This window comes from Neomonachus schauinslandi, chromosome 8 (assembly GCF_002201575.2).
Source record: "Neomonachus schauinslandi chromosome 8, ASM220157v2, whole genome shotgun sequence".
NCBI lineage: Eukaryota > Metazoa > Chordata > Mammalia > Carnivora > Phocidae > Neomonachus > Neomonachus schauinslandi.
In genome coordinates this window covers 80,452,073-80,467,377 of record NC_058410.1, presented here as the reverse complement: position 1 = coordinate 80,467,377, position 15,305 = coordinate 80,452,073, and positions in this window count along the sequence as shown.

Below are 15,305 nucleotides of genomic sequence, written 5' to 3'. Positions count from 1 at the left end.
TAATTATTCTGTGTACTAATTGAAAGCAGACCAGACACAGCAGTTTAGAAAGGTAAAATGGGCTGACAGGTGTAGACAAAAACAAATCCAAAGTTGGAATATTTACCAATTGATAATGAGGAAGAGAACAGAAAAAAAAATACCCCATAAAATTGAGACAAAATAATTTAAAAAGTTTTTTGTGGTTGTTTAATATAAAAAACAATCTATCATAGCCAACTTGAGAACCCTTGAGGGCATGCCCCTGAGTCTTGAAATCTTGCATTTATTGATATTGCTAAAGGTTGAACATGAATCACTGAGAAAAGGTTAAATTATTCACAGTATCAGCTGTTTAAATGGAGAGACTATATAAAAGTTGTTATTCACATCTGCAGACTCATGTGGTATCTGTCTCCTAGTTGAAAACTAATGTATTTTGAATACTTCAAAGCGTCTTGATACCAGATAGATAGGTAGATCTCTCATTACTAGAGTAAGATACGTAAAAACATTAAATGTGAACAAGGAGGATTACTGTAAGGAAAACAAGTGAAATGTTATACAGGTTACTCTTTTTTTTTTTTTTTTTAAGATTTTTTATTTTATTTATTTGACAGAGGGAGACACAGTGAGAGACGGAACACAAGCAGGGGGAGCGAGAGAGGGAGAAGCAGGTTCCCGCCGAGCAGGGAGCCCGATGCGGGGCTTGATCCTAGGACCCCGGGATCATGACCTGAGCCGAAGGCAGATGCTTAACCACTGAGCCACCCAGGCGCCCCTATACAGGTTACTCTTAAACACACTCACACACACATCTCCTTCAGAATGAAGAATCCAAGAGCATCATTAATTCATTTATTCTACAAATATTTATTGAGTACATACTATACATCAGACATATTTTAAGTATGTTTTCTTTTTCTTTTTTTAAAGATTTTATTTATTTATTTGAGAGAGAAAGAATGAGACAGAGCATGAGAGCGGGGAGGGTCAGAGGGAGAAGCAGACTTCCCGCCGAGCGGGAGTCCGATGCGGGACTCGATCCCAGGACTCCAGGATCTGGATCTGAGCCCAAGGCAGTCGCTTAACCAACTGAGCCACCCAGGCGCCCTAAGTATGTTTTCTTTTTGTTTAAAAGTGACTTTATTTCCAAAAATCATCTCATAGGGTGACTATAGAAAACTTAAAAGAGCTAGTAAAGTGTGAATGCACTTTTAATTGCATCGTTATTTATTTTGAAATTGACTTGTAACTCTAACTGTTGACATGTGAATGTGAGACATTTTCTTTTGCTTATTTACTGATACTGAAATACTCAGTTTATTAGGGACATGTTTATCAACTGAGATAGACTGATAATCCATTTTAAAGACAATGTCAAGGGATATTTGTTGAATATTGTCCAACAGTTTATAGAAGAGGAAATACTAGTATTTGCATCTTATAGCCAGAGAACTACAATGTTCGTAGAAATATGTCTTTGTGAAGCTATTCGAAAGAAAGAATAGGAAAGCAGATGAGAGCTAGCACTAAAGATTGGGTTCCTGACTCCACTGTTGCCACCAATTTCACCATGCAAAATGATTTATAAAATGTGTTTATGTTTAACTACATATTTCTGGAGAGAAATCTCTTAGCTTTCACCAATCTTAAGACCCCCGAATGGTAAAGTGCCATTGAACTAGATTGACTGCTATCTGCTCTCTTATTATTTCAATGAAAGATGTACTACAAATTAGTGAGGAAAAATACCTCCCGTGGGTTCGGTTATTTGTATATCCTAATGTATTTATTAATGATGGAAGTGTCACCTTTGTTTCCTCAAATACACCCAGATGAGTGTCAGTGAGCAATTAACACAATTAAAATCATTTTGATTTTCTAATGTCACATTTACTATTGATTATAAAATTCTAAGTCAATTAATATATCCTTTAGAAGAGGGATGTGAAAAGATGACAGTTCTTCATTTGTAAAAGTTAAGAGGTGGAAATGGAATTTCATTATCATCTCACAGATAAATATGTTATATGTCTAATTTATACCTACCCTGAATAGTTTCAAATCATTAAACATGAAAAAAGTAAATTCATGCAAAATCCTTAAAAATAATTAAAATCAAACAATCTGAAATATAGTAAAGAAAAATTTATAGAAGACAAATCTATTAAAGTCACCCTTCTCTCTCTCTGAGTTTCTCCCTCCTCATTTCCATGTCCTATCTCCCATTTTTTATTATTGGGCTGGAGTCTCTGGAGAAGATATCCTCCCTATCCCCCATTACAAAATCCAGTTTTTGAACATAGTCTATGCAATAGTGGTGATTTTTAATTTTTAACCAGTGATTACAAAGTTTACTTAGTTTAATTTTTAATCTGTATTTCAGTTTTTACTTGTATTGATAATTATGGTGAGCTATTGTCAGTGTAAGCCGGAAGACGTTAATACAGTAAAATATCACCAGTTCTATACTCTGCCATCTATTTAATGAAGTCAGCCCTACATATTTTTGAATCTTAAATCTACCAACCAACATTGGTGGGTGGCAGATGCCCTGTTTATTTCTCAAAATTTCTCCAACTCTCAGTCTTGCCTTGACTTTTGGTTTATTGTCCTGTTCCTTAATTTCTGATCTTCATGTTGGTATTTGGACATCATGGTTTGACACTTGGCTGTCTATTAAGAACTTGGTTCAACTCCAATTCTTGATCACATTTCTAAAACACCTTTATATGTATTAAAGTCATTTTCAATGACAAAACCTTGATGCACTGATTGCACTGTCTTATTTCTTCTATAAGTATGGCCCTGAGGACTTGTATCCTACCATTAATGTTTTAAATTTTAATTTTAATCAAACAGTATGATGCAGCATGTATACTATGAAGTTTAAGTGGCATTTCTTTTAAAATACTTATATAACTTAAGTTGAAGTACTGCTTTCAATGAAGTTAGTGAGTAGATAGAGCATAACATGTTCTATTAGAGATGCAAGTAGTCATTTTTAGTAATGTGTATTATTAATTCTATATCACTGAATATTATACTTTCTTAGTACATATTTAACTTGGTACAATATAAGCATTTAATTTGCTAGTATATGATTTATCCAACTTACTTCCAAAGAGAACTTGAGGTCATGCTGATGCATTTGAACAGGACTGGTCTTTGACTTTTAAGAAATAGCCATCTAAAATATGTAAGATATCTAACAATTTAGTGATATGTATGTGGCTTTCAGTTTTGAGGTAATCTATCTTTCCTAACAGGCTCTCCATTTAATGTTGTGTGAAGTACCATGCAATGATTGCTACCAGTGAAGTTAAATGCCTTTATAATTAAATCTATATTGAGCAGATTTCTTTGTCTTTACTAGGCAGTTTCCTACTGTGTGTTTAAACTTGTTGCAGTTTAGAGTATTATTATGGTAAATGTAAAATATCTGAGAATGAAATGGAACTGTGTTCCGTGACGGGGCAAATATATTTTTTCCAAATAAACTGGCATTGAATTGTAGTCATTTATCTAATTACATACCTTGTAATGCCCCTTTATAGCATAGAGAAGAAAATACCTTTTATGAAATCTTTGGAAAATATTATAATATGAAAGAATATAGAGATGTTTATAATTATCTCTTTCACTGTATAATCTTCCTAAGTACTCCATAGGAAGCATGATTCATGGTGGTTGATACACTAACTCAGGAGTTAGGAATGACTTTAACTTCTGATTGCTTTGTTTACTAGCAATGTGAACTTGGGTTATTTACTTATCATCTTGATTCCTGTCAAAAAGGACAAATAATAGTACCTGTGGCAAGAGATGATTTGAAATTTAAATGTGAAGATGTGTACATAAACTGCCTAGGACGGTGTCTGGTGCCTAATAAATATGAGCTATTATAATTTTTTTTCTTACTAAATAACCTCTCAACATGAAATTATATTGTGATTTTTTTAAGAAACTATATGACTATAAAATATTTAAATTTAACATACAAATTGGGGAGCAGATGTCCATAGAAAACATTTTCTTCAAAAATTATTTATAATACATAATATATTATATATCATATTTCCTATCTCATAGTGGTCTGTGCCTTATTTTAAAATTACCTAAGGAAGGTGGAAGTGATTAACAAGGTGTCTAAATGAAATACTATTTGCACAGTATTAACTATACATAGTATAGTCCACAAAATAGTTATTTTAGAGCCAGTGCCTTTGCTTAAATCTCCAGATTCGCTTTCAAAACTATAGGATAGGTTCATTAACTTTAGTAGAATAATATGAATATTTGAATATATGTGAATGTAAGAAAATGTTTATTTGCAAAAAATAGAAATCAACAAAGTTAATTTTAGTAAAAACAATTTATGACTGTTCTTTTTCGTTATGGCTGAATACATGTGTCTAAATGTGCCATACAGAGTTAGTAGTTGATTAACATTCGAGTGCTCAAGTGTTAAAGCAACTACTAGCTAGCAGACTGTTAGAGCATAACAGGTAGTTATCTGTAATTGGCTTTTTCTTCATGTCATATTCTTAAATGGCACTTGGGCATTTTTTTTTTTATTGGAAAGAGGTGGTCATATTTGTAGAATTCTTACCACTGTAGTTTGTGTCTCATGAGATTTAAACTGAAATTACTGTCCTTATCTCATTATACTATTCTGAGGGAGTGAATAGAAAAGAGAAAAAGGGAGGTACCTCATATTATCACATAGTTCCAAAGCTTTAGGGAAATTAAAAGTTCAGAAGTATAAGTGAAATCATATAGTATTTGTCTTTCTCTGTCTGACTTATTTCACTTAGCATAATACCCTCTAGGTCCACCTGTGTTTTCAGAAATGGCAAAGGTCTCATTCTTTTTTATGGCTGAGTAACATTCCTGTTCACACAAACACGTGCATGTGTGAACACACATATTTTTTATCCATAACATATAGACAAGTTGAATCACACCTGAAATTAATGTAACATTGTGTGTCAACTATACTCAAAAAAAAGTTCAGAAGTGTGAATATAAAATATTTTAAAAGTTTATTAAGTGGTGCTAGGACTTGTCTAAGATAGTTGGAAGGAACAAGGGACTGGCACGCCTGTATGTGGTCTGACCCACTCTGCTCGTCCACTGGTTCACTGTAGATTCATGTAAATGCAGTTAAAAGTTTTCATTTTTTTCTCTCCATGGCAGTGTCCTCCAGTCTGAATCTTGCATTCTCTTTAATCCACATGGGCAGACATCCTAAACCTGGAAAGATCAAAATGTAACTCAGCCCAGTTGTCTGGGTGTTAGGTTACCTGTGGGTCAATATCAGCGTATTTCTTCCCAGTGACTCAGAATGGAAGCAGAGAGATTGGACTTCGGCTAAGGGAAGAGGTCAGAGAAGTAGTTCACAGTTAACTGAGACATGAGTAGCTGTGCCTTATTTTAAAATTACCTAAGGAAGATGGAAGTGATTAACATGGCGTCTAAATGAAATACTGTCTGCATAGAATTTTGCTTCAAAAAATAATGCACATTCTGTTTTTTCTCTGTTTACTGTTAGTGTAAATTTAGTCTGTGTAGATCATATAAGGTGAGGACTAATTGCCAGTGCTGTATGAATATAGGTCACATGTCACACGCCTCTTTGCTGCCTGGAAGGATCTATTTTCTTGTATCAACTGAGTTCTGTCACGCCTTGGGTATTTTGAAAAGAACATTGGCTTTGATATTAGGCAGTCCGAACGTCCGCTCTGCTAGTTACGAGTGTCAGAGCACCACTACTTCCTTCCTATGAGCTTCCGTTCCTTCGTTCATAAAATAGAGCTATTGAAGGATGTGTGAGGCTGCATTTATGATAACCGTTCATGTTACTTCTGTGATATGGTGATTATTCTGTGGTTTGGGTTCTTGTTCACCCGTTACTTCTTGCGTTTGAATCAGTGTCTGGTGAGGCTTTTTTCTAGTCTCTTTCCACGTCAAACTGGACTTGCCAGTGATGATGGAACTGCCATTTTGAAATACCTGCTTGTCTTCCCATAAAAATCATATGCTTGAGAAATGAGTTATAGAAAGAAAGAACAGGACTTACGTACCAAAGACCTGAGATTGAATTGTGTGCCTGTAGTCTGATAGGTGTGTGACTTCTCTGGGCCGGTTTCTTCATTTGTAGGATACGGATCATAGCCACGTATCTTCCTTGTTGCCTGATGTTATGAGAATCAAATCAGAGATTGTTTAAAAATGCTTCTTAAATAGTACCTGCAAATGTAGTCTGTCTTCTTGATACAGCTGTTTATCATGTCATGGTTCCATTTTTGTAGAATGATTGAATATTGGTTATTTATTTTACATCCTTGACATACTTTTTCATAGTCTCACATTGGCTCTTTAAAAATGGCTGACTGCAGGCAGGAGGGCAGTCTGTTACCTAGCAACAGTGTTTCCTGAATGCCGTCTTCAGCAACACAGCTTTGGGACACAGGTATTTGCTACATGTCACAGGTTAGTAGGTTATTCACATTCACCAAAACATCGGTTGGATTTTCTACAGCTAATCAGATAAATGGGAATCCAGTAACTATGACTAAGGAGCATACATGAGTTAACAACTTTTTTTTTTTTAAAGATTTTTTTTTTTATTCATGAGAGACAGAGCGAGAGAGAAAGGCAGAGGGAGAAGCAGGCTCCCAAGGAGCAGAGAGCCCGATGCGGGACTCGATCCCCGGACCCTGAGATCATGACCTGAGCCGAAGGCAGACGCTTAACCATCTGAGCCACCCAGGCGCCCGGGTTAACAACTTTTTAAAAAATTCATTAGAAATTTGATTTTACCTATTCATCAAATATAATAATTTATTTTTTGAACTGAGTCTCCTTTGTTTATTACAACTATTACTGTTATCAATAAGGGCTAATGTTTTTTAATTTCAAAAGCATCTACAAAATTGTATATTTCTAATATATCTGGCAGATATCCAGCCCTACTAAATATATTAGCGTAATAATAGTAGTCGTCAAAGCAGTTCCATTTAAGCTAGCAAATAATTACCCTTAACAATTGACCTGTAAGAAGTCCCTTGATTAATAAATTTGTTAATGTTTATATGCTGGCTACAGAAATGAATTCAAACCAGATTATAGCTAATAAAAGCCTTTAGTTTTATTAAATGTCATAATGAATAACTCTGTTCATTTATAATTTTAGTTTGTCAGGCAATGAGAGCCCTCACATAATTTCTCTGATGTTTTTAATACTTATAATTCTTAGGTTCTATTGAAGTACGTTTTTTTCTCAAAGTGACTATGGTCATTGAAAGTGTGCGGGCATTTAGAGTAATCAGATATCTCTCAGTAATCAGCGTGAAAATAGTCCTGACAGTTCATACTAGAGCTAATTAGGGTGGCTATGTTAATTGATGTAGGACTAGCTGATTGTTGCTTTGGGACTATTTCTTGTTCTTTCCCAAAATCTTTGAAACAATTATAATATCCGTTTGAAGAATCTGATGTAATACTGGAGACACATAATACCTTGAGTTTTGGTATTTGCACTTTAACATCTTATAATATGCATTAGCAAGATACATGGTTCCTTGATGCCTAAAATTCAGGATATTAACTTTTGTTTCTAAAAAGAGAAAATAGGTAAAAACTAACAAACATCCGAAGTCCATTTCTCTTTCCTCAAACCATTATATAACTTTTGAAAATGAAATCTTATTTATTATATATAGAATCTTGTTTTTCACACAACACTCAAGAAGCATATGTGTGCAAATTATTTTTCCTGACACCTACTGTGATATTATTCCCAGGTACTACTTCAGAAACAGAATGGTTATAAGGAGTAGAGATTTTGGAAGAGACAGAGTTGAGACTGTTTCTTTGCAAACAAATTCTTACTATTGATTGTGTACAAAGTAAAAACATTGCAACATTGCTATCTCCATGTCTGGAACATAAGGCATAGAGATCTCTTTCCAATCAACAATGCTAACTATATTTACACTATAAACTTCACTACAAAACAATATGCGGTTCAGCTGATAACAAACATTACTTGTTTTCTAGAGAAAATGACAAAAGATACAACAAATTATGGCCATAACTATTTGAAAAGATCTGGAATACTCTTGTAACTTAGGGCAATACAGACTTAAAAATAGCTATGTAGTTATTTTGTAACCCACAGAATTGACAAAAAATAAAATTCTGACAATATCAGGTATTGATGAGGTTTTCTGGAAAACATCTATTATCCCACACTGCTGGTCGGAATGAGATGGATGTAGCCATTTTAGGGACTATGAACTGAAAATGTGGACCCTATGAACAGCAGTACAATTCTTAGGTAACTGCAAATGAGAATAGCACATCTGCCCAAGGAGATATCAACAGAGATGAATTGAAAACAAATTAACTGTTCATCAAAAGAGAAAAGGTAAATAAAATATGGTATATTGTTGTATGAAGAAATAATCCACCATGAGCAAGATTCAGCAGAAATCACAAGCCACAGAGTCAGACCCCTACAGAGATTAGAGGGTGCCATGTTGAGAGAATAAAAGACAGAATTGGAAGTATGACCAGAAATTAAAAGAATTTCTAGAAATCAAAACAGTATAGTAATGGAAAGAAAAGCAACTTATTACAGAATTAAAGTTATAATTAAAATAAAGATAGAGCAGAGGAAATTGTTTAAAATAAAGCTAAAAGAAAGGAATGGTAAAAGTGGAAGTGAGATTAGGGCACATAAGTATTAGAGGCAGGCAGCCAGTCTATATCTAAAAAGAGATCCTAAGGGGGTGGCTCAGTCAGGTAAGCATCTGACTCTTGATTTTGGCTCAGGTCATTATCTCAGGGTTGTGAGATCAGGCCCTGAAACGGACTCTACTTCAGGCTCTGTGCTGTGCATGGAGCTTGCTTAAGATTCTCCCCCTCTCTCTCCTTCTGCACCCCCCCCAAGCAAATGATCTCTCTCTCTCTCTAAAAATTAAAAAAAATAAAAATTAAAAAAAAAGATCAGAAGAGGTAGAGATCTGGCATTATGTGAGATAACTGAATTTTTTTCACCTAGACTACTAAAGACACAAATTCTCAGATTCAGAAACCCCCACACATCCCAAACAGGGTCGTGGGGGCAGGGGAACAAAACCAAAAATAAACACACCCAAACAAGCGGTAGTAAAACTGAAGAATCCAGGAGACAAAGGGAAGATTTTAAAACCAACCAGAGAAAAAAGATTGATTACCTAAATATTGACCATTAATGTCTAAACCACAGTGGAAGCTGAAAGACAATGTGATAACTTCTTCATGTGCTGAGAGAAGGCAATCAGTCATAAATGTAAATTCAGAAAGACTACCTTTCAGTAAAGACAGTGGAATAAAGGCACTGTCAGATAACAGATATTGAGAGTGTTCATTACCAACACCCACAAAGTTCATCTCACTAAAAGAACTTTGACATCTTTTTTTTTTTTTTAAAGATTTTATTTATTTATTTGACAGAGAGAGACACAGTGAGAGAGGGAACACAAGCAGGGGGAGTGGGAGAGGGAGAAGCAGTCTTCCCGCAAGCAGGGAGCCGACGTTGGGCTCGATCCCAGGACCCTGGGATCATGACCTGAGCCAAAGGCAGACACTTAATGACTGAGCCACGCAGGCACCCCAAGAACTTTGACATCTTAACAGGGTAAAAGAAAAATGGCCACAGAAAATAGGTCTGGGATACAAAAAGGAAATGTCAGCAAATAAAATGCAAATTGGTGAGCAAGTTGAATGAAAATTATATAAAATAATACACATATCTAGTTTGTATCGTTTACATCAAGCTAGAATTGAAATCCTATAAAAGAGCATATAAATTGGGAGTATAGTGATATTTGCTTAAACATTTTAACCTTCCTATATTTTTTCTGGAAGAGGACAGAGACACTGATTATCACTGAACTTTACTCAGAGTTCAATATGTCTATAAAAATATCTTGGATAGTCACTAACAGAAAATAGAATAATGGAATGTGAGAAAGCAAAAGTCAATCAAGTAAGGCAAGAAGATTGTTAGAGAGTAAAGGAAAAATGGGACAAATTGAAATAAAATTAGATAATAGAAGGGAATACAAATGTGGAAATAATCATAATCATTGTAAATGATTTCAAAGATACTTTGTGTCAAAAATCAATCAAGCTTCTTTCTATAAGAGACATAGCTGAAACATAAGGGAGGTGAAAGGCTGGCTGAACATAAAAGGAGGGAAAAACCTAGATCAAGTATAAATCAACTAAAGAAAACTGTTGTAATCATACTAACACTTTATGAAATAGATTTTAAGGCAAAACCTTAAAAGGGAAAAAGAGGGGCACTGTATTTTTTTCAGAAGATTCAACACACCCTTGAAGGTACTTTTAATTTACATATGCCCAATGATATAGCTGTAAAATATGTAAAGCAAAAATTGACATAACTTCAAAGAGAAATAGAAAGTACCATCATCATAATGCGAGATTGTAACACACTTCTCTTAGAAAGAACTAGCTCAAATTATAAAATGAAGGATTTAAGATGATTTATTTTATTTTATTTTATTTTTTTAAAGATTTTATTTATATATTTGACAGAGAGACAGAGAGCACAAGCAGGGGGAGCGGCAGGCAGAGGCAGAGGGAGAAGCAGGCTCCCCACTGAGCAGGGAGCCCGACGCGGGGCTCCATCCCAGGACCCCGGGATCATGACCTGAGCCGAAGGCAGACGCTTAACCATCTGAGCCACCCAGGTGCCCTGGATTTAAGATGATTTAAGTAGCTCCATAAACCGGTTTGATCTAAGGAGCACATATAGAACCATGTACTCCAAAATTGAAGAATAAATATGCTTTATAAATTTTGTAAAAAATGTATAAAAATTGATGACATACTAGTCTATAAAGTAATCTAAACTAATTAAAAAATGTAGGTATTATACAGTCACATTGTTTGACCAAAATACAGTGACAGATTGAATCATATTAAATCACTAATACACTACCATTTTTTAAGCTATAGAAATGGAACAATTATGTACATTAGAAATCAATTACAAAAATTGTCTTAGAAATGTATTTTCAAATACCAAAAAGGCATAATTCAAGGACAAATAAAAAGAGACATTAGAAAATACTTAATATTGAAAAATAATGAAAATGAAATGCTACTTATGAAAGCAAATATAAAGGCACTACTTATAGAATTAAAGTCTTATATTAATAATATATTACTTTCCTGTTCGGAAGGAAATGAGACTGAAAAATGGCTAGGAAACCAGTTTAAGAACTTAGGAAAGGAAGAATAGAACAAACTCCCCCCAAAATAAGGAGAAGGAATCTTAAATATAAAAAAAGAAATTAATAAATGGAAAACAAAGATATCCTAGTGAGGATCATCAAAGCTAAGGCTAATTCTTTTAAAATTCTAATAAAATATCTTCTGGTAAGATTAATCAAAAAACAAAAGACAAAAACAGTATGACTAATGAAAAAGACATATGTATAGAAATAGCAGATATTAACAACTTTGTAAAGATAATAAGTTTGCTAGAAGCACATAAACTACTGCATTGGTTAGTAGAATAGTATTATGAAAGGTGCGAAACCATATCATATAGTTTAAGTCTTTTTTATCTGCTGTGATGAAGATGAACTTCTCTCAGGGCAAGCAGTGTAACAGGGTATTCAGGCAGACGAAATAGTTGATCTATTTTTTTCTGTTTATTCTGGTTTTATTTTCTGTGTATCTGTTTATTGAGGTTGTGAGGCAGCGATGCTGCCTGTGAACCTGTAAGTTGGATTATCAGATACATGATAAGGTTATAAGTTTTCTTTGTCGATAAGATGAGGTGCTTATTTTTCCTTCTTTTATACACCAAATTCCTAACACTCTAGCTTATTTTTTGGTCACTTTGGATTGTCTGACTCAACCATCATTCTATGTTCTATTAGTTGGAAAAGTTAGAAAGCTGAAAACTACCTTTCCCACTTTTTTTTTTTTTGCAACTAGGTTTCTTTTTGTGCATTGGTTTCTGCCCTTTAGATGCATTCATGGTATTTGGAAGGCAGACATGAGGTGGAGATCACATGCCTGATGTCCTTGTCTTTACTGCTGTCTGGAAGTCCCTAGAAACCTATGGCTGGCCTGTAAATAACACAGTGCCTGCCTCCAGATTTCAGTGTATCAAGAAGCCATGGTAGCAGTGATGAGGGTCCTTGCTTGCACTTCTAACCTCTGGAGCCTAGTTTTAAGTTTCATTTTTTTTCTTCTGTGTATGTGTTCATGCTAACATTGTGGGTTCTTGGTTTCAATTTCTGTGTGGTGGTGGCTTTGGGGCATCAGTTCCATATTGTTCTGGTAGTCGTTCAACAGGTCTAGCCTAGAATCTGCTCCTTAGGCTCTTCCAACAATGTTTAGGTACCTAATTTCCTGACTAAACCTACTCTTTCTTTGAAGCCCAAGGACTTGTTTCTTGTCCTATACTTTGACTAAGACAGACTCAGATCCTGTGATGTTTTCTTCTTTATATTATAGAGAACTGTACTTCCTAGCAATGGATTTGACAATAGAATCAGTGACAATATAAGCACTGTTGATTCATTTTCTACACATGGATCCCTGGGTATTAGTACAGAGATAGATAATCAAGGTCTATGAACAACGTCGACTTCAATTTGACAAATCTCTTGTCCTGCTACACCACTTTTTGTAACACAATTTTCCTCTACCTTTCTCCCATTCAAATATGTGTAGTGTAGGTAAAAGCTCCTGCCTGAGAAAAACAGAGGTCAGTTTTGATATGTATTACTATGGTTAACCAAATACAACACTAAGAACATTTTTGTGTGTGTGAATATTTTTCAGTGGAAGCTTAACTAATTATTTTTTTAAAGAATCACTAGATCTGATTAAACCATAGCTCTTCATGTTCATATATGATATGATTACCAAATCAGTCCGTTTATTCATGACTCCGGTGAGCTATCCATTCATTAATAAGAAACAGGTTTTACCCTGAGGGATACTTGAACATATCAACAGACTCTTGACCTAACCCATGTATTGCTTCTGGAAAGAATTGATGGGTGACAGGTGACCATTTATCAAAATCTATATGCCTGCCATTTGGTTTTGCTTCAGTAATCCCAGGGTCTTCATTTTTAGACAGGCTGGTATAGAATAATCCCAGAGGATTTGAGTAGAGTCAAGACCTAGGGCATAGCACTTGCTGTCAGTTACTCTACCTGCTCGGAAGACATATTGTGCTCTCCTACTTTTTTTAACATTAATTTCAGGGAAATAGGATGAGAACTGAGTTTTACTAGTTTATCCAGTATCTTCCAGTTTAATATATTATAAATTTAATCCTATTTCATTTAGAAAATGTCTATAAATAGCTTTCCACCTTGAAAACAAATTTGTTTATGTAGATCTCTGAGTTGATTATAGATAATCTTTGAATTAGTGACCAACATATGGTGTTATTTCTCCCCTGGCCATAATACATGGGTTCAAGAACCAAGGAGAGTGAACATAAAGGACTGAATTATCAAATCAGACTTACAATAATCAGAGATCTTACCCAGTAACATGCTTTACTAATAATTTTAAGGTTACAAGCAATCAAAAGTCACAGGTGTTGCAGAAGTCTGTTATATCCTGTGTGGTTCCCCAGGTCATACTTTCTAGCATTAGGTATACTCTTTCTGGCCTAGAGAAATAGATGATGTTTCCAATGAAGTTAGCAGTTCATATAACACAGCAGAGAGGGTTTAGGGTATGTAATATCTCCATTTTCCACCCCATGTTGTGCTAAGGCTTATGTGTCATTTTCAGCCAATCCATGACTCATTAATTCATAACTTGGTGTACCATAACCAATTCTAAACCAGAGATAAGGATATCCTGGTAAAAATATCCCTCAGATAAAGATTCTCTTCCTAGCCAATTTCATTAGCTTATTTACTAGGAGAACCAGAAATCAGGTTGTAATTAGACCACATTCCCTGTCTTTCTTTCCCCCAAGGTCTTCCCCTTTGATTCCTGTAATCAACAGAGAAATTGATCAAAAGCCAACTGCTTTACTCCTTTCCCAGGGTTGAAATGGGGGTGACTTTCACTATTATACTTAATGACCTACTTATGGAACTTTTACTGCATCCCTGCAACTTTGAACTTTGCTAATTTAGAGATCTTAGTCCCGAGATTAAAAAAAAAAAAAGACTTCCACCAGAGGATATACAATGATTCCTTTAAATTGAAGTTGGGACTGATTCCTGACTACTTTAGGGAATTACAATATTGGCTGAGGTGTTTGGTCCAAGTTATCAAGGGAAATCACGTTGTTGCTACACAACTGGGCAGGGAGGAGAATGTCTGGAACCCAGGGGATCCTCTGAGGTGCCATATCCATTAATAAAAATCAATGGGGGGGTACCTGAGTGGTTCAGTCAGTTAAGCATTTGACTCTTGGTTTCGGCTCAAGTCTTGATCCCATGGGTTATGGGATCAAGCCCGACATCCAGCTCCTTGCTCAGTGGGGAGTCTGCCTTAAGATTCTCTCCCTCTGCCTTCCCACCCCAAATAAATAAATAAATCTTTTAAAAAAAAATTAGTGGGAAGTACAATAACCCAAAATGACTACCAAGGTTTCAGACCCTTTAGGGATGACCAGGTAAAGAATTCCAACTAACTAAAGTGTTGGCTTACTGCCAAGGAAACATGGAATGTGTCATGGAAGAAAGAAGTTATATCAACCACAGCCTTATGGTTATGGAAATGAGATTGCTACAGCTATACTTATTGCCTTCCTTGTTTATTATATGGAACATATAAACTAACTTGTTCCTCGCTTCTTCTATCTTGTTACTTTATATAAGGATTATTGCTTGTGGCTAACTTTCCAGTTTAGTTTTTGGGTTACTGAATATTCAATCCCTATCAAAATTCCAATGGCGTTTTTTTTTCCCTCAGAAAAAACAATCCAAAACTTCATATGGAACCAAGAAAGATCTCTAATAGCCAAACAACCTTGTGCAAGAAGAACAAAGCTGGAAGAACAGTTCTGATTTCAAATTATATGACAAAGCTGTAATAATCAAAACAATGTGGTAATGACATAAAAACAGACACGTAGACCAATGTAATATTATAGTACATCAAACAAAAAAGCTTCTGCACAAGAAACAGGAAAATGAAAAGACAACCTAAAGAGTGGTAGAAAATATTAGCTAACCATATCTCTAAGAGGTTAATATCCTAAATGTATAAGGAACTCTCCTATAACTCAATTAAAAATGGGCAAA